Below are 19,565 nucleotides of genomic sequence, written 5' to 3' on the forward strand. Positions count from 1 at the left end.
AGTGAGCTATGTGAAAGCAAAAAAGGTTTGCTTTTTCTGAACCATTATTTCAAGACATCAAAATAAGCCCATGTTTAGGTGTTATTTTATTGACATTCCCAGCAACATGTTCCAGAATGGTACTGCAACACCCAATACGGAAGCGGAAAACATCAAATTCTCCAAACTTGGTTTTATTCTGTGACTACAACATTCAGTATGACAGATGTTCTTGTCAAAGTGTCAGATACTGAAGTGTTACTTACTCTTACAGCTGAACTCGAACCTGCAGCCAGCCAGCAGTGGGGTGCTGCCCGTCAGACCCCACAGGGCAGCACGCTGCTCTGCACTACAGCCCGTGGCGTGCAGGGGAAGGAGACTCCTTCAAAGGGATCCAGAAGAGATGAAGAAAAAAGTCCACCTCTACACCAGAGGGCATTCAGCCTTCGAATCCCTTGCTGCAGCTCCAGCTGGTTTGGTTTCTTTGCGAGTGGGGCACTGCACTTCTGACTCATGGAGAGGCAGCCCCCAGCCCTGCTGCTGGACCCCAGCAAGGTCCCACACAAGGGGGGCCCACGGGCCGTCACGTCACCTCTCCACATTCACCTGCTACCTGGGAGCAGCAACATCCCCTAATCACAGGGCTTGGGTGCTTGAAATCCTCTCTCAGGGCTTCCCACACCACCCCAAGACTGGAAGCATCTTCTTCACTCCTGGGAATCGCACTGGGGGAGCACCCAGCAGAGCGGGGCACCCCCCAGCTCCCTACATCAACAGCACCCACCACGTGGGACCTAACCGGGATATCACCTCTGTGCTGCCCTGGCAGAGAGCTGGAAGGTACAGCGCCTGCAGGGCTGCGACTGCTTTTCCCCCTCACTAAATGCAGAGGTAAGATCAAAATAAATGCACTAATTGAATAAGTGCTCGCCATGGTGAAGAAGCGTTACTTAAACTGACCATGAACCCCTCCTGCCTACCTGTGATTGAAATAATGGATTTTTTTATTCATCTTCCCCTGACATTCCTTTTAGGATCACCACCAAGCCTAACAAATGCAATTAAAGCTAGAAGTCTCTTAATTTCTTTCCCTACTTCTGCACAGGTTCCTTTTTTTTTTTTTAAAAACAAAAACAAAGCACCCTTAAATGGAACAGTGACTGAAGTCACAACTTTAACAAATACAATATGATATACAGGAACAAAACCCCAGCCCGAATTACTGTTCCACCGGGATTCCCAAACACACAGCCTCAGAGATCAGGGAAATGGAGGGTGTTTGTGCACAAAGCTGCAAAAAAAATTAAATGTTGTGTTGGGCCAAGAAGAAAGCAAATTAACAAGGGGATTTTTCTTTCTGCCTGTACTAGTTTCAGCTGGCTGCGTTACTTCCCACAAGCCGCTAATGCAGTCTAATTGGGAGGGGAGGCATGTAGCACAGCAGTTGCTTAGCAAACTTTATCATTATTTTTCATGAGGTCCCAATTTTCCCTGCTACATTGGATTCACTGTGCCTCGGTGTATTTTGCTGTCCTCTGCTTTATTTTCTTTCCTCTCTTCCTCCTCATCTCTCTCTACTCATTTTATCACAACACTCAGGTCTGGCTACCATTAAAAAAAAAAAAAAAAGCCTTTGCAAGCCCGTGACTACTGGGAGCAGCAAGCAGGTTGCTCTGCTTGGGGTGCAGCAGCAGGACAGCACGGCTGCTCCAGGGCACGCGGGACGGCAGACTGGGCAGCCCCCTCTGCCACAGCCTCCGCCAAGCCACAGGGCTGATGGCTTTGCACATCTGGAAAGAGGCACCCTACACATGCCTGTTTTACGGCAAGAGCAGATGATCTAAAGATGGTCAAGGTCCAAGTCCAGCAGAGGATTAAGGCATAAGATACACGCACTAGCTACCCGATCAGACTATATGTGCACCAGTGCATATGGCAGGCACACCCCACCGTGGGAGCATGCTCTGAGTGGCACAGCCACCAGTGCGTCACCACTTGGCACTCCAGCATGGTCTGTGTAACACTAATTCCCGGCATGGCTTCTCTTGTTCCGTCGTGCACATCTCTGGCACTGAGCTGCTTGGGACAGTCTGCCAGGGCTGCAGCAGACTGTCACCGACAGAACTCCCTCCTCTTGTGCCTGAAAATACCAGGCACTTCCACCTTAGCAGTCCTGTGACGAGCCACGTGGAAGCAGGAGACCAGCAGTCCCTCCAAGCACACCTAAAGGGGCTTTGGGCACTGAGCCTCCAGCAAGGAGGCAGGGCACGTAGTGGACCTCCCGGGAAGGGTAGCAGGGCATGCCTGTCCCACCCAGGCACCAGCTGGAGGCAGCCAGCAGGGAATTTCTGCTAAACACAGTGAAGAAGCACCTTGAAGGGCAAGGGGAAGCCAGGCTGAATCAGTGGTCCAGCTCTGGAGGAGCTGAAGATCCACCTTGTGCATGAGTAGAGCTAAGCCGGCATCACCGGGGCAAGCCATCCTGCTTTAGCACCCACAGACAAGGTGATGCCCAAAGCAGCCAGCAGGCTGGGAGACACCAAGTTTTGCTCAGCGATAGACCAGCCTGATGAACCACCTTCCAGCATCCCACCACGCGCTGTGGAGCGGACGGCCAGAGACTACCCCGATAACTCCCCAGCAAGGCCAAAGGGAGCTGACCCCAGCACAGCCGCCCCCCGCCGCAACCCATCCGGACACGAGCCGACACCAGCCCCTCCCGAGCTCAGCACCAAGGGGCCCAGCTCCCCAGCCAGGCCCGCCGAGGAAGCCCACACTCTCCAGAGCAAGCCCTCGCTGGCCGGGCGCCAGCCTGCGCACGTGCTGGCAGACAGCGCGAAGGATTTATACACTTCATCTTCTGTCATTTTCTACCCTGGAGGAGGCAAGCCTCTAAATTGAATTATCACAAAGAAATCAATTCCAGATCAAACCTCTGTGAAATTATAATTGTTTTAATGATCTGCAGGCTGGAATAGACAGGGCCCAGGGAAAGAGTCATATACATTTCCTCTTCAATTCATAAGGCTCCTACAGGAATCAGCCTTTGTTCACAGGGAGCATTAGTGTTTTCTAATTATGTATTAATTTAATCTACTATTAATTTTCAATTATTGTTATTACACAGGCACTTTCTTTTTCCCCAATGTAGCTGCTGTGTAAGATGCTGAATTCCAAACAGCTCTGTGGTGAGCTGACAGGCAGCAGCTTAGCCTTCAAAAAGGAAAAAAAAAAAGCTTCAACAACCAATTTTGATGAAGACATTCCAACCAAACAAAAATATAACAGAAAACCCACACACACATCCTTCTGACTCATCTGAAAACACTATCAGCAGCCTGCTTAGCCTAAAGGCTTAAATCATTTAGGTACAGCATGTCTGTGGAGACTTTCATTAGAATTGACACTCTGACAACTGCAAAAAACTACAACTACCCAACTCGCCACATGATGGGCAGTTTAAAAATCATTATCAACCACAGGACAAAGACACCCAGGGAAATGAAGTTTCACTAAACCTTCTCCTCCCTAAAGATGTGGGGGAATACTGGATTAAAAAATAATCAGGTATTCTTCCTTGATTAATTGTAGTTGCAAAAATAGCTCAGAATTTTCAGCATTACACATTAGCAAGAGCAGAAGCGACACGGCTTTGACCAGAGCTGGCCTGGACGGACAGCAGAAGCATCTGCTAATGTGGATGTAGAGGGATTTAATTCTTGAATTTCACATTCCAGAGATTCTGCTCATCAGAAAGCTGCTGGCGCTAAGGGTAGCCCCTCTTTACTATGGAGAACATCCAAGATACCAAAGAGAAGAGGAAGCACCTGGAAAACACAGCACATTTCAGACCCCATTGGTACGGTTTGTCCTGCCTTTTTCATGGATGCTGCAGAGAGGCTTACAACATCTGGTTACAGACTTCAGGCCAACGTGCACTGGCTTGGCAGGCTATCCTCGAATTTTCCATACACAGCTAGAATCACATCCAAGAACAGTGAGACTTTCCAAAGGCTTCAATAGCTTTGGTTCGGAGAGGCTCACACACTTCCAGTGCATTCACAACAAGCAATTAAGTAATCCTGCAAACTAAAGGCTTGGGAAGTGCCATTGCCACTGCTGGTGCAACATCACGCAGGATGGGTCCCTCTGAGCAGAGACCAGGCAGCATTACAACAACAAACAACGCTCTCGCAGCAGCACGTGCGCGCACCCTGCCAAGCTGCGGGGTGCTGAGCCTGCAGAAGCGCCTGCCTGCAGGGCTCGGTGCATCGGCCCTGGGAGTCACCAACCTGTCACCCAGCTGGGATCAGCCTCTCCATTCAAATCCAGGTAACAAAGCTCATCTCCCCACAAACTTGGGACACAGAGGTCACCCCAGTCGCTTGCAGCTACATGGGCAGGAGACACCTTGTTCTGAACATTATCTCCAGGATGGCCAGGGCTACAAGTTGCCCACAGAGGAACTGGCTGGTTTTCGCAGGGTCATGTTTTATACATGAACCAGCGCTGCAGCTTCTGGAGCACACTGCTTTGAAGAGTTCTTGTTTATGAATATGTTATTTTAATAAACTGCAGCAAGCAGGGGATGCAGGATTCCCAGCTCTTGTGGCATTCCCATATGATTTAAGATCAAAATAATCTGTGTGTGCACAGAGGCAAATCAAAGTAAGCCCTTGTCACTTCTTTGTGCACCAGCAGAAGGGCTGGCAGCAGGACAATGCTGGCAGCCAGGACTCCCCCAGCCCAGCACCACACTGCAACCTTTACTTCCTTTTAATGCTACCCGCTAGTGGGGACAGCCTCAGTGAAGTGTGGGAGCCACAAAACGCCTCCTGAACTCTGACCGTGATGGTTTGCTCCTGGATCAGCCACAGGGACACATGGAGCTCCAATGGAGAGGCTGCCCATGCAAAGGCTCTGTAGCTAGGCAGGGTGCGGAGCCCAGCCCCAAAGAGACCCCGAGGGCAGGGGCAGCCTCACCCCCATTCCTACACAGCCTTGCACTGCCTTGGCTACTTTGGACAGGGAGCAGCTGGACAGAAAATAGCTGCAAAAGGTTAATAGATTCCTCTCACAATGAAGGGCTGGAGATGCATAGCATGGCTGGTGGGATCAGGAACAGTGTGGTAGACTTCTGACAGTCCTAGGACCTCCACAGCCCTTGTTGCTCTACCTGAGATGCAATAATTTCCCTGAAAACCAAATATGACAACATCTCAAGTGCAGGACTTACTTCCTTCTAGTTATAAGGATGGAGAGAACGAATGGGCTGCTTGAAAAGCACCCTCGTTCTGGAGGCCACCCCACCCAGTAACTGCAAGTACACTGGATGCAGGGCCATTTGCCTCCACGTGTGCCACACAAACACAGCTTTCCTGTCACTGCAGGACCGGCTGCCTAGACCAGCCATGCCCAGTCTCTGAGCTGGGAGAGGCTCTCTGGTTACTGGGCTCCTCTAGGCACAACCGTGCCCACCACCCCAAGGGCACCCACAGCTTGCATGCATCACCACAGAACTGGTGACAGCACGGGGCTGAGCCTCACTCACTCTGCTGGATCCAGAGCGGTGCCAAAGCAGCAGCCACAACCACAGTAAGGGACAGATGCGTTGAAAGTGCCTGTAGACCAGAGGCTGTGCTCCCCACACCGGAGCTTTAGCACATTTGGCAAGTGGGACCTTCAAGGCAAAGGACTTTGCTAAGAGAAAACAGCCCCAACATTTGAGAGGCGAGTCAATTCTTTACAAGCTAGGTAAAGCAACAGTCACTTATCCATGTCTAGAGGTCCTAATGAATGCATGAGCCTACCAAAATCCTTTTCTCCTCCAAACTGTGAGGCTCTCAGCAGCGTCTGAGCCCAGCCTTATCCCATCCTCTCCCATCTAACTCTACACAAAAGTAATAAAGGCTTTGCCAAGCTGCTGCAAGGCTCAGCTGGGCTCACTCCCCTCAAAGCACAAACTTCATCCAAACCTTTCTCAGAACAACTTACTGCCACAAAAATGCTCAACATCACTTTTTTTGACCAAAACAGTCATTTCACTTACGTGAGTGGAGGGCAAGAAACAGCATTCTTCCTCCCTCCCTCTTTTATCCTCTGAAAATAAGGAGTTCACACCCTGGTTTTAAAATCATGTCAGAACAAAACTGCCAAACACTTCAGCTTCTGTTTGTTTCATAACCGGAATAGCCGAGAGACACCTGACAGCTCCAGGGACTCCACTTCTGTGCTCATGCATAAACCAGCGACAACAGCACGGTAGATTCATACACAGCTCTAATCTCTGCATTTAAACCACCACAGTCACCGCCGCATCTGAGCTCACCTTCTGCCCAAAACAAGCTGAACAGATTTCCCAGTGGGTCTCCTGACTCACCAGCACATTCTCCTTTTAAAAGGTCAACAATGTATGTTGTGACAATGGGGATTTCATTAGTTTCCTCTTGGTTTCAGTTGGTCAGCAGGGATGTAAGAGATTGGTTGCACTCAGGAGCTTCCCGAACAATGTGCTGTTCATCTTCGTTAAGAAGAAGAGCAGTCATCAGAAACATCTCGTCCCTTGGTTTCCCGCTGAGCACAGCAACGGAGCTATTACCAAGGTGGTCTCTCCAGGGAGACGTCTGTTCCAAGATGTCCTCACACACTCACTTCATCTATTTACACACCCAGAACCAGGATTCCAGCTAGAAATCTTGCAGAATAGGACAGACAAAAGCTTTACTCCAACTTCCCTTCAAGTGCTCCAATACTGCTCTTTTCTGAGCAGCTCTGAGCAATTCCCATGAAAAGTAGAGTCCACTCCCCCACACGGGAGGCCTTCTACAACCCCCACCCAGTTTCCAAGATCAACGCTCCTAAATCCATGTATCCATCACAGACAACGCAGCTTTGGGTGGACCACCTACTGCTCTCTACTGTCCAGGTGACCCTGCCACAAGGTCACGAAGTACTAGCTACTCATCCAGCTGCCTGAGAGTACAGAACTTCACATCCCATTTTAAGTCTCCCAGGAGGCTGGCGGTGCTTGTAGATGATCATTCATTTGCCAAAAGGAAGAGCTACAGATAACCATTTGCTTGCAGATCCTAGTGGTTTGCTGGAGGAGGAGGTGACAGGTGCAGCCCTTCTTTTATTTCAAACATTTCTTGATAGACTTGCAGAGCAGGCAGATCAGCTTTAACACTAGAAATATCTTCCACGCTGCACTGGGTGGCATAAGGACATCCATATATCCATCTGCATCTACTCCAGTCCTCCTCTGCCACCATTTCAATCGTGGTCACTTGCAAGGTCATCTCAGCTGAGGAAAAATAATTTGGGTAGCAGACTAAGTTCCCTCTGCAGCTTTAAAATACACTTCTATCCATTTTTACTGGATGCTTAGGGGCCCATGGTGTCACATTTTCAAGTTTTTCTTCCACAAAGCTGGCAGCTTCCTTCTGTGAGAAGCAAAGTTCCTACATCATCACACAGCTTCAGGACTGAAAACAAACTCCAACCTGTAGAAACCAGCCAGATGGGTTTAGGTCCCCTACTCCATGGACTGGAGGAGGAGATCAGAGGACCGTGCTCCAGTAGCTACATTAGTAGGGGCCATATCCTTGGTCCCTACCACTTTGACCCTTGCAGTGAATCTTCCACACAACCAAACACTTCTGGATCTGAGGCTGTGTTCATACAGCAAAGGGAGACTCTCAGCCGTTTGAAAGGGTGCTAGATCCGATTCCTAACATGCTTCCGGGCAAGACAGGCTGTCTGCTTCCAACTCACTTTATCCTTCACCACAGCCAGAGTCAGAACAGGGTTGGCTGGGGGGAAGGAGGAGAGCAAGTGAGCTGCATTTTAAGCAATACAGCAATGAAACACAGGCTTCAGAGATCAGGAGACAGGCTTTTTAGTCAGAGCAAAGCAAAAGGCATCTGCTGGAAGCACGGCATAGAAGCATTTAGTATTGTGAGCTGTAAGGCTAATCTGATATGACGCTCCATCAACGCTGGATACACAGCTTAGATAAATCTTTCATCTATAAAGCTCATTGTCACAAACCTGAAGCACATGGTAACACTAACATACTTCACCTGCACACGCATCCCCTTTGGGATCTTCCCTTAAGGACATTCCTTACAGAGCTGGCATGCGAATTTTGTGATTCTCCCTCCCTGGCTGCCAAAAGGAAAGGCTGTCAAGTTTAGTCTTCATAAAGAAGTGAACACACATCTGACCTACATAGAGTGCACAGATGTGAGTAGCCTCACATAGCACTCCATAGATTATTTTTTTTTAATGCAAAAAAATTAAACACCACCTGCTTTGCCTGGAAGTGTGCAGGAACAAAAGCCAGCTGTACACCAGTGTGTTGCACCAGGCTTCAGACTGGAACTCTGTATCACCACGTCCGCTTTTTTTTACATACACTTTTCAACAGATCATTAGGTGTCTGTTGTCACAGGAGATCCCAGAGTTTACTCTTGAGACAAAAGAGTGGTAAAATAAGTAGATGCAGCAATATGAAACAAAATTGAGGCACTCCAGCCAGATCTGCCAGGCTCCCAGCAAGGAAGGAGCCTAGCAGCGGTTTACCTCCTTGCAAGCCAACATTAAGCCTTGCAAAAATGACTGCTATGCTCCTGCACCGAGCTAAACACCGCACGGCATGTATTTCCCAAAGCCTGGTCCCCTCTGCGAGGAAATCAGCTGTGACAGGGTAAAGCCCCTAGGAATGGGGATCACAGGGAGAGGCAGCAGGCTTGGCTCAGGCACGCAAGACCCTGTCGACTCCTTCAGCTGCGAGTGAGGATTTTGCAGGCAGGTTTTGGGGGAGGAGAGACAACAGAGCAGTGTAAGTAACTTTGAAGAGTGTGAACTGGGAGCAAAGAGACCTGGCTTCCTTCCCAGCTCTGCTACCACCCAAGGTCAGGCCAAGTCACATGCCCTCCTACCTTTTATATATTTAGAGCATAAACGCCAGAGCCACGACTGCTTCTCACTAGCTATATGCACAGAGCTTCAGATACTACCTTACTGTAAGGAAAGATGTCAAAGATTGCCTGGGGTTTTTTTTCCAGGCAAGGAACAAGAACCAGGATGGTGGCAATTCTAGAAGGTGGGAAGCCTTCTCAATACTTCCTACTCTCTTTTATTCTTACTAGAAAACTTCAAACAAACAGAATTCAAGGAATCAACAAGAATAAAGCAAATTAATTGGTTTACATTATTTTATCAGCTAGTCTTCAGCCTACTTGCTAGAAACTCCCCTTGCTCATGACTTGAGGAGCTGAAAGTGAAATAAAAAGTTGACAAACTTCAGAGTAAGAAAATAATTCCAAACATACTGCCCAGTCTTAGCTGAAAATTTTAAAGCCAGTCACTAGGAGAAGTCCCCAGGTCTCTATAATCACGTGCACCTCGTCAGCATCAGCCTGTTTCTTAGAGACAAGGACAGCAGAGTCCAGTGTGGCAGAGGGCACCAGCTTCCAAAAGCACTTTCTTTTCTCAAAGCGTAACGCAGTGGGTTCTAAAGGCCGTTTTCCATTGTTGCACGAAGTCTTCTCACTCAAATCACTGTCACGTCATTGCAAGTTGAGGAGATGCTTGGTAACGCTCCCCTTCTGTTACAGCCAAGAGAAGAAAGAAAAAAGTTTCTATATAATATAGACATTGCTGGGCTGTATTGTCTAACTGTGCTCTGCCCCAAGACACGGCAACTTTTCAGCCTGAGCAGCCTGTTGAAGCACAGAGTTCATCCTCCTCTGTGGGACTTCCAGAGAAAAGGCTTTGTGTAAACACACACTATTTACTCCCCACACATGCTACAGCTTGGCAACCCAGCTGTGAAGACTTGGGGCTAGCCATAAATCACTCACACGGCTTAACGGGTAAAAGCCTATGACCTGCCAAGCTGGAATCCATGCACCAATACCTCCCAACCCACTATAAAATATAGATGTTTATGCTACATATATGGCTAAAAATTTATTAATTCTGAGGTCACAAGCACTGTGTTTTTCCTCCTCTTGCAAATCAGTATTTGAACAGGCATACATCATCAGCTAGAAGCACACAAAATAGGATGGTGATACAGCATCTGCAAATTGAACTGCAGAAGGAAACGATAATAAAAGGAACGAACACAGCCCAAGTACGCGCATCGCCTCTTCCCCCGCGGCTCAGGCTGCTGGGCCACCTGTTTGCTCAGCACCCTGCTGCTGGGCAAACCCCTCCACAGCCTGAGCCCCTCCCCCCCCCCCCCCCCCCCCCCCGCAGCTCCTCTCACCATCGTTTTGGAACACGCACAGGAACAAGGTTATCATGCCTCTAAAGGCAGTGGTGCACTCCCTTGCAGGCTAACACCAGGAAAGAGGCGGGTATAAGCTGTTACCGTTCCAGTGCTAACAAAAAACCTCAAAGTATCTGCATACATAAAGTAGCCATCAGAAACATGCTACTAAATGGTTTAGCAAATCTTGCTTCCTGTTCAACTGTAGCTCCTGGGCTTTTCCACACTGAACTAGTGACCTCTACTCTCTCCTGCCCGTTTTATACAGAATAAATGTTTTGCTGTTGTGGGATATTTTTTCCCAGCCCTGACAGGTCTCAGTGCTCAAACGGGAAAGGAAGAGATCCAAAGTTTCTTCCCCATACTACCCTGCCAGCAGCTACCAGTGCCAGGCATCATCTCACTGCTGCATCCCACCAGCTGCACAGCATCACCCTGCAGGGCCTTCCCATCCCTTCTTCAGGGTGCAGCAAGAAAAGAAAAGATCCCACCGTTGTAATAATAGCAAGTCATGTTTCAACAGGATCTTGCTCACCCAACAGAACACTGGTAGCTTTTGCCTCAAAATTAAGTAGCACTGGCATTTTTTCTCTCCTGGGATCCTTGCTGCTTTCCAGGCTAGGCTGGGCTGGGCAGCGAGTTCAGAAGAACTAGGAGCAAACATGGGAGCTGAGACATCAGCTGATTTATACTTGAGCTGAAAGAGCTTTATTCTCCTGGACCACATACACACAGCCCATTCACTTGCAGAAGAGATAACTTAAAATACCTTTTGTAATATCTGCTGGCAGAACAAAGATGAAGGACTGTAAGAAATGATCAATGTTTAAGCCCATCTTCAAAGTGATTTGGGGAGCTGCTGAAGATAAACAAGCAATCAGGGCCCAGGAGCCAGGGTAAAAGCTGACAAAGAAATTACTTTTTTTCCTAGGCAAACAGAAGGCAGCTAATAGCTCAGTTCAGAGATGCTGAGCTCTCTCCCCTTGTAATACGAGCAGGGCAAGAGACCAAATTTAATTTCTTCCTCACAACAACTTTAATTAAAATCATCTAAGCCCTTCCTGCCTCTCTCCTGCCATGAGGTGTGGTTCTGCTCACAGGAGGTATTAGCAAACTCTGTCTTATTAACATGCCCTCCCTGAAAATGCTGTTTATACTGCGATCAAATGGCTGGGGAGCCCATCTGCAGGAAAGCACTCCACTCCTAATTAAGAGGAAAAAACCCACAAAGCCCACCTTTGATGTGTATCAGTGGCAGCAGTCATTCCCCATGTGCTCGTGAAGCTGTTCAACACCATTAGCTTCACAGGGCATCCTTCCAGTGGAATTTACCAAGACATGTTTCTCTCCACCATCACCTGTGCTCTGAGTGCCAGGATGCTAGTGGAGGTAAAGAACCAACACTGGCTGCCTGAGATTAGCTGTACCAAGGATTTTTCAACAGTTTTATAAACACTGAAATTTCAAAGCTAGTTCCATGGTCTAGGTCCCCATCCCCGGGACATGATCTACAGCAACCCATGCCTGTGTCTGCACGGATGCACTGCCTGCAGCGATGCGAGGAGGTCTGCCCCGGGCTTGGGTACCAGCCTGGGTGAGAATGTACGGGACCTCTCAAATCCATCACAGATGTGGGCAGTACACATGCAAGGCAAAGTTTTACTGGCCTGTTGAAACACAGGAGCACAAAAAAGAGCTGTACTCTAAACTTAAAAAAATTAAGCCTGAGTTACTAGAGGAGCTTAAGAGGATTTTTGCAGCGCTTACAGTTCTTACCAACTCCCAGAAGAGTTTTGGGGGCTGGTAGAGCTCTAAGCATTGCACATTGCTGCAGAATCAACAGTCACAGGCAATACCTGTTTTACAAGCAGATACAGCTCCAGGGACAGACACCAGGAGCTGTCAAACCACCAAATCATCACAACACTGCCCTCCCAGCAGGAACACGCTCAGTCAGGCCACACAGCACCATCAGCTCTGCAACATCATGTCCCACAGTGACCACAGAGCTTCTCAAATCTATCAAAAAAAACCCCAACCAAAAACGTTTGAGCACCATCTTCTACACAGGGGCCATATCTCAGACCAGGAGAGTCACCTTGAAGTCCTGGCAAATCCAAGATGCGACTGAGAGCAAAGGCCAGGCAAAAGGTGACATGAACGCCAGCAGCACTGCCTGCCAGTTGACTGTCACACGATATCCACAGCAGCCGTTGCTTCCATGCAGCCCCATGTTGTCAAGGTCCAAACCTCTTCATTGGAGCACCAGATTGTTCTTGTTTCTTCAAGACAGCAAGCTTCATCTACACATTCGGTTCAAACAAGCCTCCCACCTCCAAGCAGAGGTACCTTCTCCCTGTGCTACACAGAACCAGTGGTCCCCATGTCCTTCTTTTAGAAGGATTTTCCTCGCAAACTCTCCCAAGACTGTTTTCAAAAAAAAAAAACTGCTAAAGGCAGAAGAAAGGCATGAGATTTCAACTAATAAAGACATCAAGAGCCCACGTGGGAAAGGAAGCTCTGCAACCACCTCCTCCGTCCATCCTGTGTCCTTCGCCAGCCTAGTCCTGAACACAGGAATTCATACATTAAAATTAGTAATAGCATTGATCTACTCCCAGCTTCCAGAACAAGCGTCCATTGCCACCATTTCCACAATACTTTCTCTGGCAGAAACTGTCAGCCCTATTTCCATGTTTAGGTATTCTCACTAGCAGGCAGACACCCTACGTGGAAGGACATTCCCCCTCCAAGGATGGTGGGACCCAGCAGAAGCTACCTAATCCTGACACAGGAGGATCTGGAGCTGCACTGCCTCACTGATGGATCTTGCTCATACATTTAGCCAGTCCATTCTTATTCTGCTTGTAGTATCAATCAGAAGATGAGTTCACATTCATTTCCACTGTGGCTGTATTTGTCGAAATATAAGCTGCTTACAAAAGCATCAGATAAAGCTACAGCACTTTTCAGTGCCTATTGTTCAGTACCATCACACACCACATTCAGATGATGCTGCAGACTTCACCTGGGAATCACTGATTTCACACGGACATAGCCCAGAGGTGCTCATGCTATTTACCTCATTTTCTTAAAGGGGGAAAGAAAAAACTGGCATTATGTTCTCTATTCTAAAAACTCACTTATTTTGTTACCCCAAAAAATAATTGACAGCTATGCAACTTTACTGGCAGTATACAAATGAGTGTTCAGTAAAGGAAATACTCTGCTGCAGGTGCAGAAATGCTACGGAAACAGAGCTCAGCATCCTGCCATTCAGCTCCAGTGTCAGGGTAGAAGCAAAATCTCAAAAGCCCTTATATCAGTTGGGGGACCTTCCCTGCACAGGCAAGGCCACCTCTTGCCTTGGGAACTGCTCCCCAGCACATCTTGCTCTATGTCGGTATTTGGTTTCATATTCTCAAGGCTTGCTCTTAAAAAAAATATCATTATTAGGTGCCCAAGTGCCAGATGCAGGATCCACCCGCTGCAACAACAGCAGCGGCAGCTCAGCAGGTCCCCCCTGAAGGGGGGTACATCCACCTCTAGGTCCGCTCAGGTTGGACGCACAAGAGACCTCAGTAAGCAGAACAAACAGGATTGTTTGCGTTAAACAGCGTTAAAGAGTCAAAAAGATGACTCACGCTGCCCTTATAGCCTTTCCCTGGATATCCAGAACAGAGCCAGGCACAGCTACAGAAAGCAGTTGTCTCTCAGGGTGAGGCTAACTCCAGGGATACCTCCTCCTGCCCTGGCGGCACCGCTTCAGACACTGTTAGTAAGGCCAAAGCTGCTTGAAGATGGTTGTATTTTAAGACAGAAACTGTTCTCATTTTATTTAAGGAAAGGAACTCATTACAATACTCCCCGTTATTTCCCCTTTCTTAAAGAAGAAAGGGCCTCACTGGGAGCTTACAAACCCACAGATAGCAGGCGACGTACTTTTCCACGTATACACTTCAGCATCATTTCTTATGTCGTGCACACTATCCCCCATCTCAGGCACCACAGAAGCAGCTCCTCTTGTTTGCTTACAGCCTGGCAACAACAGGATACTATTTCTGATTGTTTTAAGCTGCAAGAAACAAGAGAAGTCATAAGAAAAACCTTTAGATTCACTATTTGCATGCATACTCGTCTCCACGCAAGCTGAGGATTTCCTATGACATGTAAAAGAAGAGTCTTTGGTCATTGTTACAAGCCTTCGCTTTGACATTTCCAGCATCTTAAATGCAAAACTAGATATAAGCAGATGTTAATTCTGCAGAACATGGTTCAGAGTCAATCTCTGCCCTGGCATCACCTCAGTTCTGCCTTCCGTAAAGCACATACAATTAATTTTATATTGGAGATGGAGCCAGCAGACATCTGACCTTCTAATTAAATATACACTTTAAGGTGAGAACCACCATGTATTATTACTCACTTGAATTACACAGGTACACTAGGACTCATGGTAAAAATAAAAATAGACACTGTTCACATCACACCAAGGAAGGCAGCCGCATTCTTGTGCACAACAGCAAATTCAACTTAATCACAAATGACAACTTCTGAAAGCCTTTACTTTGGATTCATCCTTGGCATTTTTCTAGGCCAGCTTGAAAACAAAAGCTTTGTCTTCTTAAAATGCAGTTGCCTGAGGCACCTCTAAAAAAAGTGACATAACTCAGGTCTGAAAAATGCCTCCTGGGTTTCAGATTCTCTTAAGAGCCTCTTTACCATTCAGCTTGATTCAGATTACCCAGATCAGCACCAACTCTGCAGATTTAGCCTCGGCTACCAACACAGTTATAAAAAGCACACATTTAGAATTTATTTTTTTTAAACTATATAATGAAAGCTCTACAGTTACATAAAAAAAAAAAGACCTTGTTATTGATCTGAATGGTTCCTCCCTCCCTTTTCTCAGTAGGTTTATGACCACCCCAATGACAGTCCGGGCAGTTCCACACTCTGTTTCACTTATTTCAGATTATTTTTTTTTCCTAGGATGTTTTTCTCTCTGGGTGTTTTCAACCTTTCCCTTACAAACCACAAGCTGTGAAAAGAACAAGCAACCCATTTTGGAATGAAAACTTGGGCCGAAAAATTAGATCCTTGGTTCTTCTCCCCTCCACAACCCCTCCCCACCTCGGTAATCCCGCAGGCGATGCCTTTGTGCTTCTACCAGCACAGGAGCACAGCACCGCGCCAGCAAGGCAGCAACTTCGTGGGAGGGGGCAAGGAAGGAAAAGCTGCAGCTCTCTTCAAGACAGACACTGCTATTTCTAATACCTGTAATTAACATACTTGAGAACTCTACAGTACCTTTAGCATACCAAGGATTTAATATCCATAAACCATTTTCTTTGAATAGATGCAAGTTTACTTCTAGGTCTGAAAACTACTTACGCAGCCATCAATAAAGAACTCCAATCAAAGTAAGTTCTGTTGCTTTTATTGAATGATTTGGGACAAGGAACAGCTGAAAGCTCTCTTGGTGATATGAACGTGTTAAAGTCTTATTTTTCTGAATGATCAAGTCCCATCACTTATTCCACATAAACAGTTCTCTGTCAAGAGCTTTAATCCTCTCTTTACAATCCCTAAATAAAACATCCTTCCAAAACTCATCGCTTATTATCTGCCTTTTCTAAAGAAAGTGGTTCTTAAGAAACCCATGTTCTGCTTTGCCATTCCCCTGAAATCCATCTACAACATGAACTTGAGAGAAGTAAAATACCAGCAGTCCTTCACGGGCACGGCATGGTAAAACATCCACACCTCCTGAAGACAAGTATCACACACAGCCAAGGGGAATGCCGCTCACCAAAAACAGGAGTCAGGAAAAGGCTTCCAGGAATGTGAGCGATAAACCTCGTCACAAATCGTCACTGAGGGTAAGCAGCCCATGAAGGATGCTACAGAGCCACAGTGCTGGGCTTAATTGGTGACAGAGGCTCCCCACCCCCCCGGTCACCCGTGAGGGTGAGGAGAGAGCAGCCCTTCCCTGCACACCGAGTCAGCACAGGCTGCTCACCCAGGGGCTCTGCCGCTGGCCTTGCCTAGAAAACAAACTCCTTCCCTACTCTTAACGTCAGATGAAAATAATGCAAAGAGCCCGAATCAGAACAAAGGACAAGGGCAAGTGGAAATGCCACCTTGTCCCTCCTCGGCTGAGGAAGCGGAGCCGGAGTGGGAGCACCTGTAGAAGAGTGCAGGCACGCTCCCCCCAGCAGGGATAACCCCGCGGTCCTGCGACACTGCCTGCACACGCCACCGCTCACCTGAAGTGACAGCCAGCGATGCCCAGAGCCAGGTGACAGGCTCAGCCTGGACACCAGGGTCCACCGCAAGCACCGGCCCGAGAGCTCGCCCAGCTCAGGGAGCGGGACCCGCAGCCGCTGTCCACACCAGCTCCCGCGGCAGCCCTGCGGGCGCTGGCACCAGCTATCCATCACCTCACGGCTTTCATTTCCAGCGGAAAGCCAACAATCCCTTCTTCCTATGAAATAAGAGCGTTACTTCGTTGTTTGGGTTTTTTTTTCTCCTGGCCGCGAAAGTAGTAAGCTAAAGTCACCCGCGATGCTACTAACCTCAGTCCTTGCCAGAGCCCGAGCAGCAGAGGCGGCGGGGCGCAGAGCGGCGCTGGGATGCGGGGAAGCCCCGGTTGCCCGCAGCCCAGCCCAGCTCGCTGCCCTCGCCCCCCGCCCGCCCAGGGCTGCCCCCTGCCACAAAGCGAACTGCAGAATCTCGCTGCCCTCGCCCCCCGCCCGCCCAGGGCTGCCCCCTGCCACAAAGCGAACTGCAGAATCACGCGCTGAATCACAGGCGGGGAAACGAAGCTGCGCACCCGCACCGCTCTCCATGCAGGCGGCTATCCCAGCCCCCCCGGCTCTACAGCCCCCCCCCGGCCAGAGGCGCAGCCGAACGCGCCGCGGGGGGCAGGGGCAGCCGCGCGTCCCGGCCGGGGCGCAACCGGGAGCCCACGCATCGCCTCGACCCCGCAGGGGACCCGCCACCCCGCGGCTGCCGGCACCGACCGCGCTCAGAACGCCACCGAGCTGCCCTGCGGCGCTGGGGCGCCGCGCTGATGCGGGGGGTGCGGAACGGCTCCGCGGCTGGTGGGGGCGGGGGGCTCCCACCGCCCGCTCCTGCCAGGGGCCAAGGAACCGGGCACAGCCCCGGGCGGTCCGCGGGCACGGCCCCGCCCAGCCCCACGCCGGACCAGCGCCACGGGCGTCCCGGAGCCGCCGGTTCAAACGCCGGAGTTCCCCATCCCGCGGGTGCCGGCACCTGCGCGCTTCCCTCCCGTTAAACAGGAGAGACGGGGAGGGGGGGAAGCAAACCACGAAACCCCGCAAAACACAGGAGAAACAGTGAGGCGCAGGGAAAGGAGAAAAGTAAAGGGAAAAAAAAATAAAGGCGGCAATAACTCGTTGGCAGCCAGCCGCCAGCGCAGCCCCCGGGACAGCACCTCCGGCCCGGGGGGCAGCCGGGGCGGATGGGGGGGGGGGGGGGGGGCACCCCGCCGCGGGGCAGCGGCCGGGAAGGAGCGGCGGCAGCACTCACCGAGCGGGACGGCGCCAAGGAGGACGGGGAGGGACGAGGCGCGGAGCAGCCCGCCCTCGCCCCGCGGGAGCCGCCGGCACAGTGCTGCGCGCCGCCCCGCCGCCCCGGCTCCTTCCCGCCGACCGTACCACGGCACCGCGCCGGGGGGGGGGGGGGGCGGGGGGGGGGGGTACCGGGAGTGCTGAGGGTCGCTGCCCACCCCGGCGGGGCCGCCGCCCGTCCCCGGTGCCGCCGCGGCGGGCCCTGCCCGGCGGGGCTGCGCTGCGCTGAGCCGCGCCACCGGGCCTGGCCCGCAGGGAGCGCCGCCGCCCCGCGCCGCCCCGCACCCCCCCGACAGCCGGCGCGGTGGAAGAGTCCGCGGGAGCCGGGGGACCGGGGCCGGTGCGGGCGGCGGGTCCCGGCCCCGCGGCTCGACCTCCGGCGCAGCCCGGGCCGCGCTCCCCCGGCGCCGCTCGCTCTTCGCCCCTGAGGCCGGGTGCCCGCAGCGGCGGCCGAGGCTGGGAGCCGCAGACCGCGTGTGTCCGCCCGCCCGCGCACCGGCCCCGGGCAGCCCGCGGGCACGCCGGGAGCTGGGCTGCGGCCCCGCCGCGCTTCCCCGGCGCCCGCCGTGCAGACCGACCCTCAGCCCGGCTTCTCCGCCCGGTGTTCGCTTGCTCCTCGCGCTCCCCAGCAAGACAAACCCGATTCCCGCGGGACCAGATGTGCTTACCGGAACGGATGTCCCCGTGTCATCCCCGGGGCGCGCGGGAGCAGCGACGCGCCGGCGGCACCGTGGGGGCGCGTGGCCCCGGCCCGCGGGAAGCGGCTCCCGCTCGGTGGGACGCCCCGCGGGTCGCCCCCGGCACAGCCCCCCCCGGCGCTGCCGGAGGGCCAGGGCCCGCCTGCAGGCGCGACCCACCTCTCTGGCCCGGCGCCGCGGCACGGGTGTTAATTGGCAATCCAGGCGCAGACACGTCCCCCCTGAAGTATTTGCCACCGATGCCAGCGTAACTACGGCGGCACTTCCGTAACTCGCTCACACAAAACGACCCAGCACGATGCTTGCTGCTGCTGAGGCTGGTGGGAGTGATGAGGTGCCCAGGAGACACCTCTGAAGGCTGGGTTCTTCGGTGGTGGAAGACCCCTTCACAAGGTGAATGCTCTTGCCAGCACCAAGACCTGTCTGCCTGTGGGCTGGAGGTGAGTTCTCTGGGCACCTACCAACCCAAACGTGAAGAATTAACTGTCCTTTCAGCTTAATTTTTCTCGGGCAACTCACACATCTCTTCCAAGCTTCAGTTTTTCACCTGCAGAGTGGGCTTCCTATAGAAGGGTTGAAAGGCAAAAGTACGTCAGCTTCTCAGTGGAATTCATTGGATTTTCCACTGGAATCCAAATACCTTAGTCTGTCATGGGACATTGCGCTCCCTCTCTCCTCGGAAAACAGTCTCCTCACGTTTTGCTTCCCATGACAAGTCACCCCCTGAGAGCGAGGGGAGGCAGAGAATCAGGGCGGTCCTGCGTTCAGAGTGCGTGTCTGGGGCAAGGCAGTCTCCTGTTCCTTCCAGAAGGAGGATCAAGGGGTATGACATTATAATTCCTATGGAGCTATGCAATAGCATTTCAGAATAATTTAGTGATATTTTTCCAGTGTTGAGGCATTCGGCTTTTTGACCAAAATTCTCAACCCATAAAAGCCCCAGTGACATCTGTAAACTTCTGCAAAAGTAGGTGTGTCTCCTATTAGTCCAGAATTAAGGTTTCATCAAAACCT

The 19,565-nt window shown here is 50.9% G+C and overlaps 1 protein-coding gene across 3 annotated transcripts in view; it reads right to left on the reverse strand.

The window, feature by feature from the left end:
- The window catches only part of RALY (RALY heterogeneous nuclear ribonucleoprotein), a 124,344-nt gene extending 105,663 nt beyond the window's left edge, over positions 1-18,681 (reverse strand). The window contains exon 1 of one of the 3 annotated variants that reach the window (XM_055722818.1): positions 18,522-18,681. The gene's annotated coding sequence lies outside the window, so the exon portion shown is untranslated. Of the gene's footprint in view, positions 1-16,836; positions 16,922-17,812; positions 17,943-18,521 lie in introns of those variants that run through there. The other 2 variants (XM_055722817.1, XM_005433845.4) reach the window with 2 other exon arrangements.
- Positions 18,682-19,565: the final 884 nt, after the last annotated feature.

This window comes from Falco cherrug, chromosome 10 (genome assembly GCF_023634085.1).
Source record: "Falco cherrug isolate bFalChe1 chromosome 10, bFalChe1.pri, whole genome shotgun sequence".
Taxonomy (NCBI): domain Eukaryota; kingdom Metazoa; phylum Chordata; class Aves; order Falconiformes; family Falconidae; genus Falco; species Falco cherrug.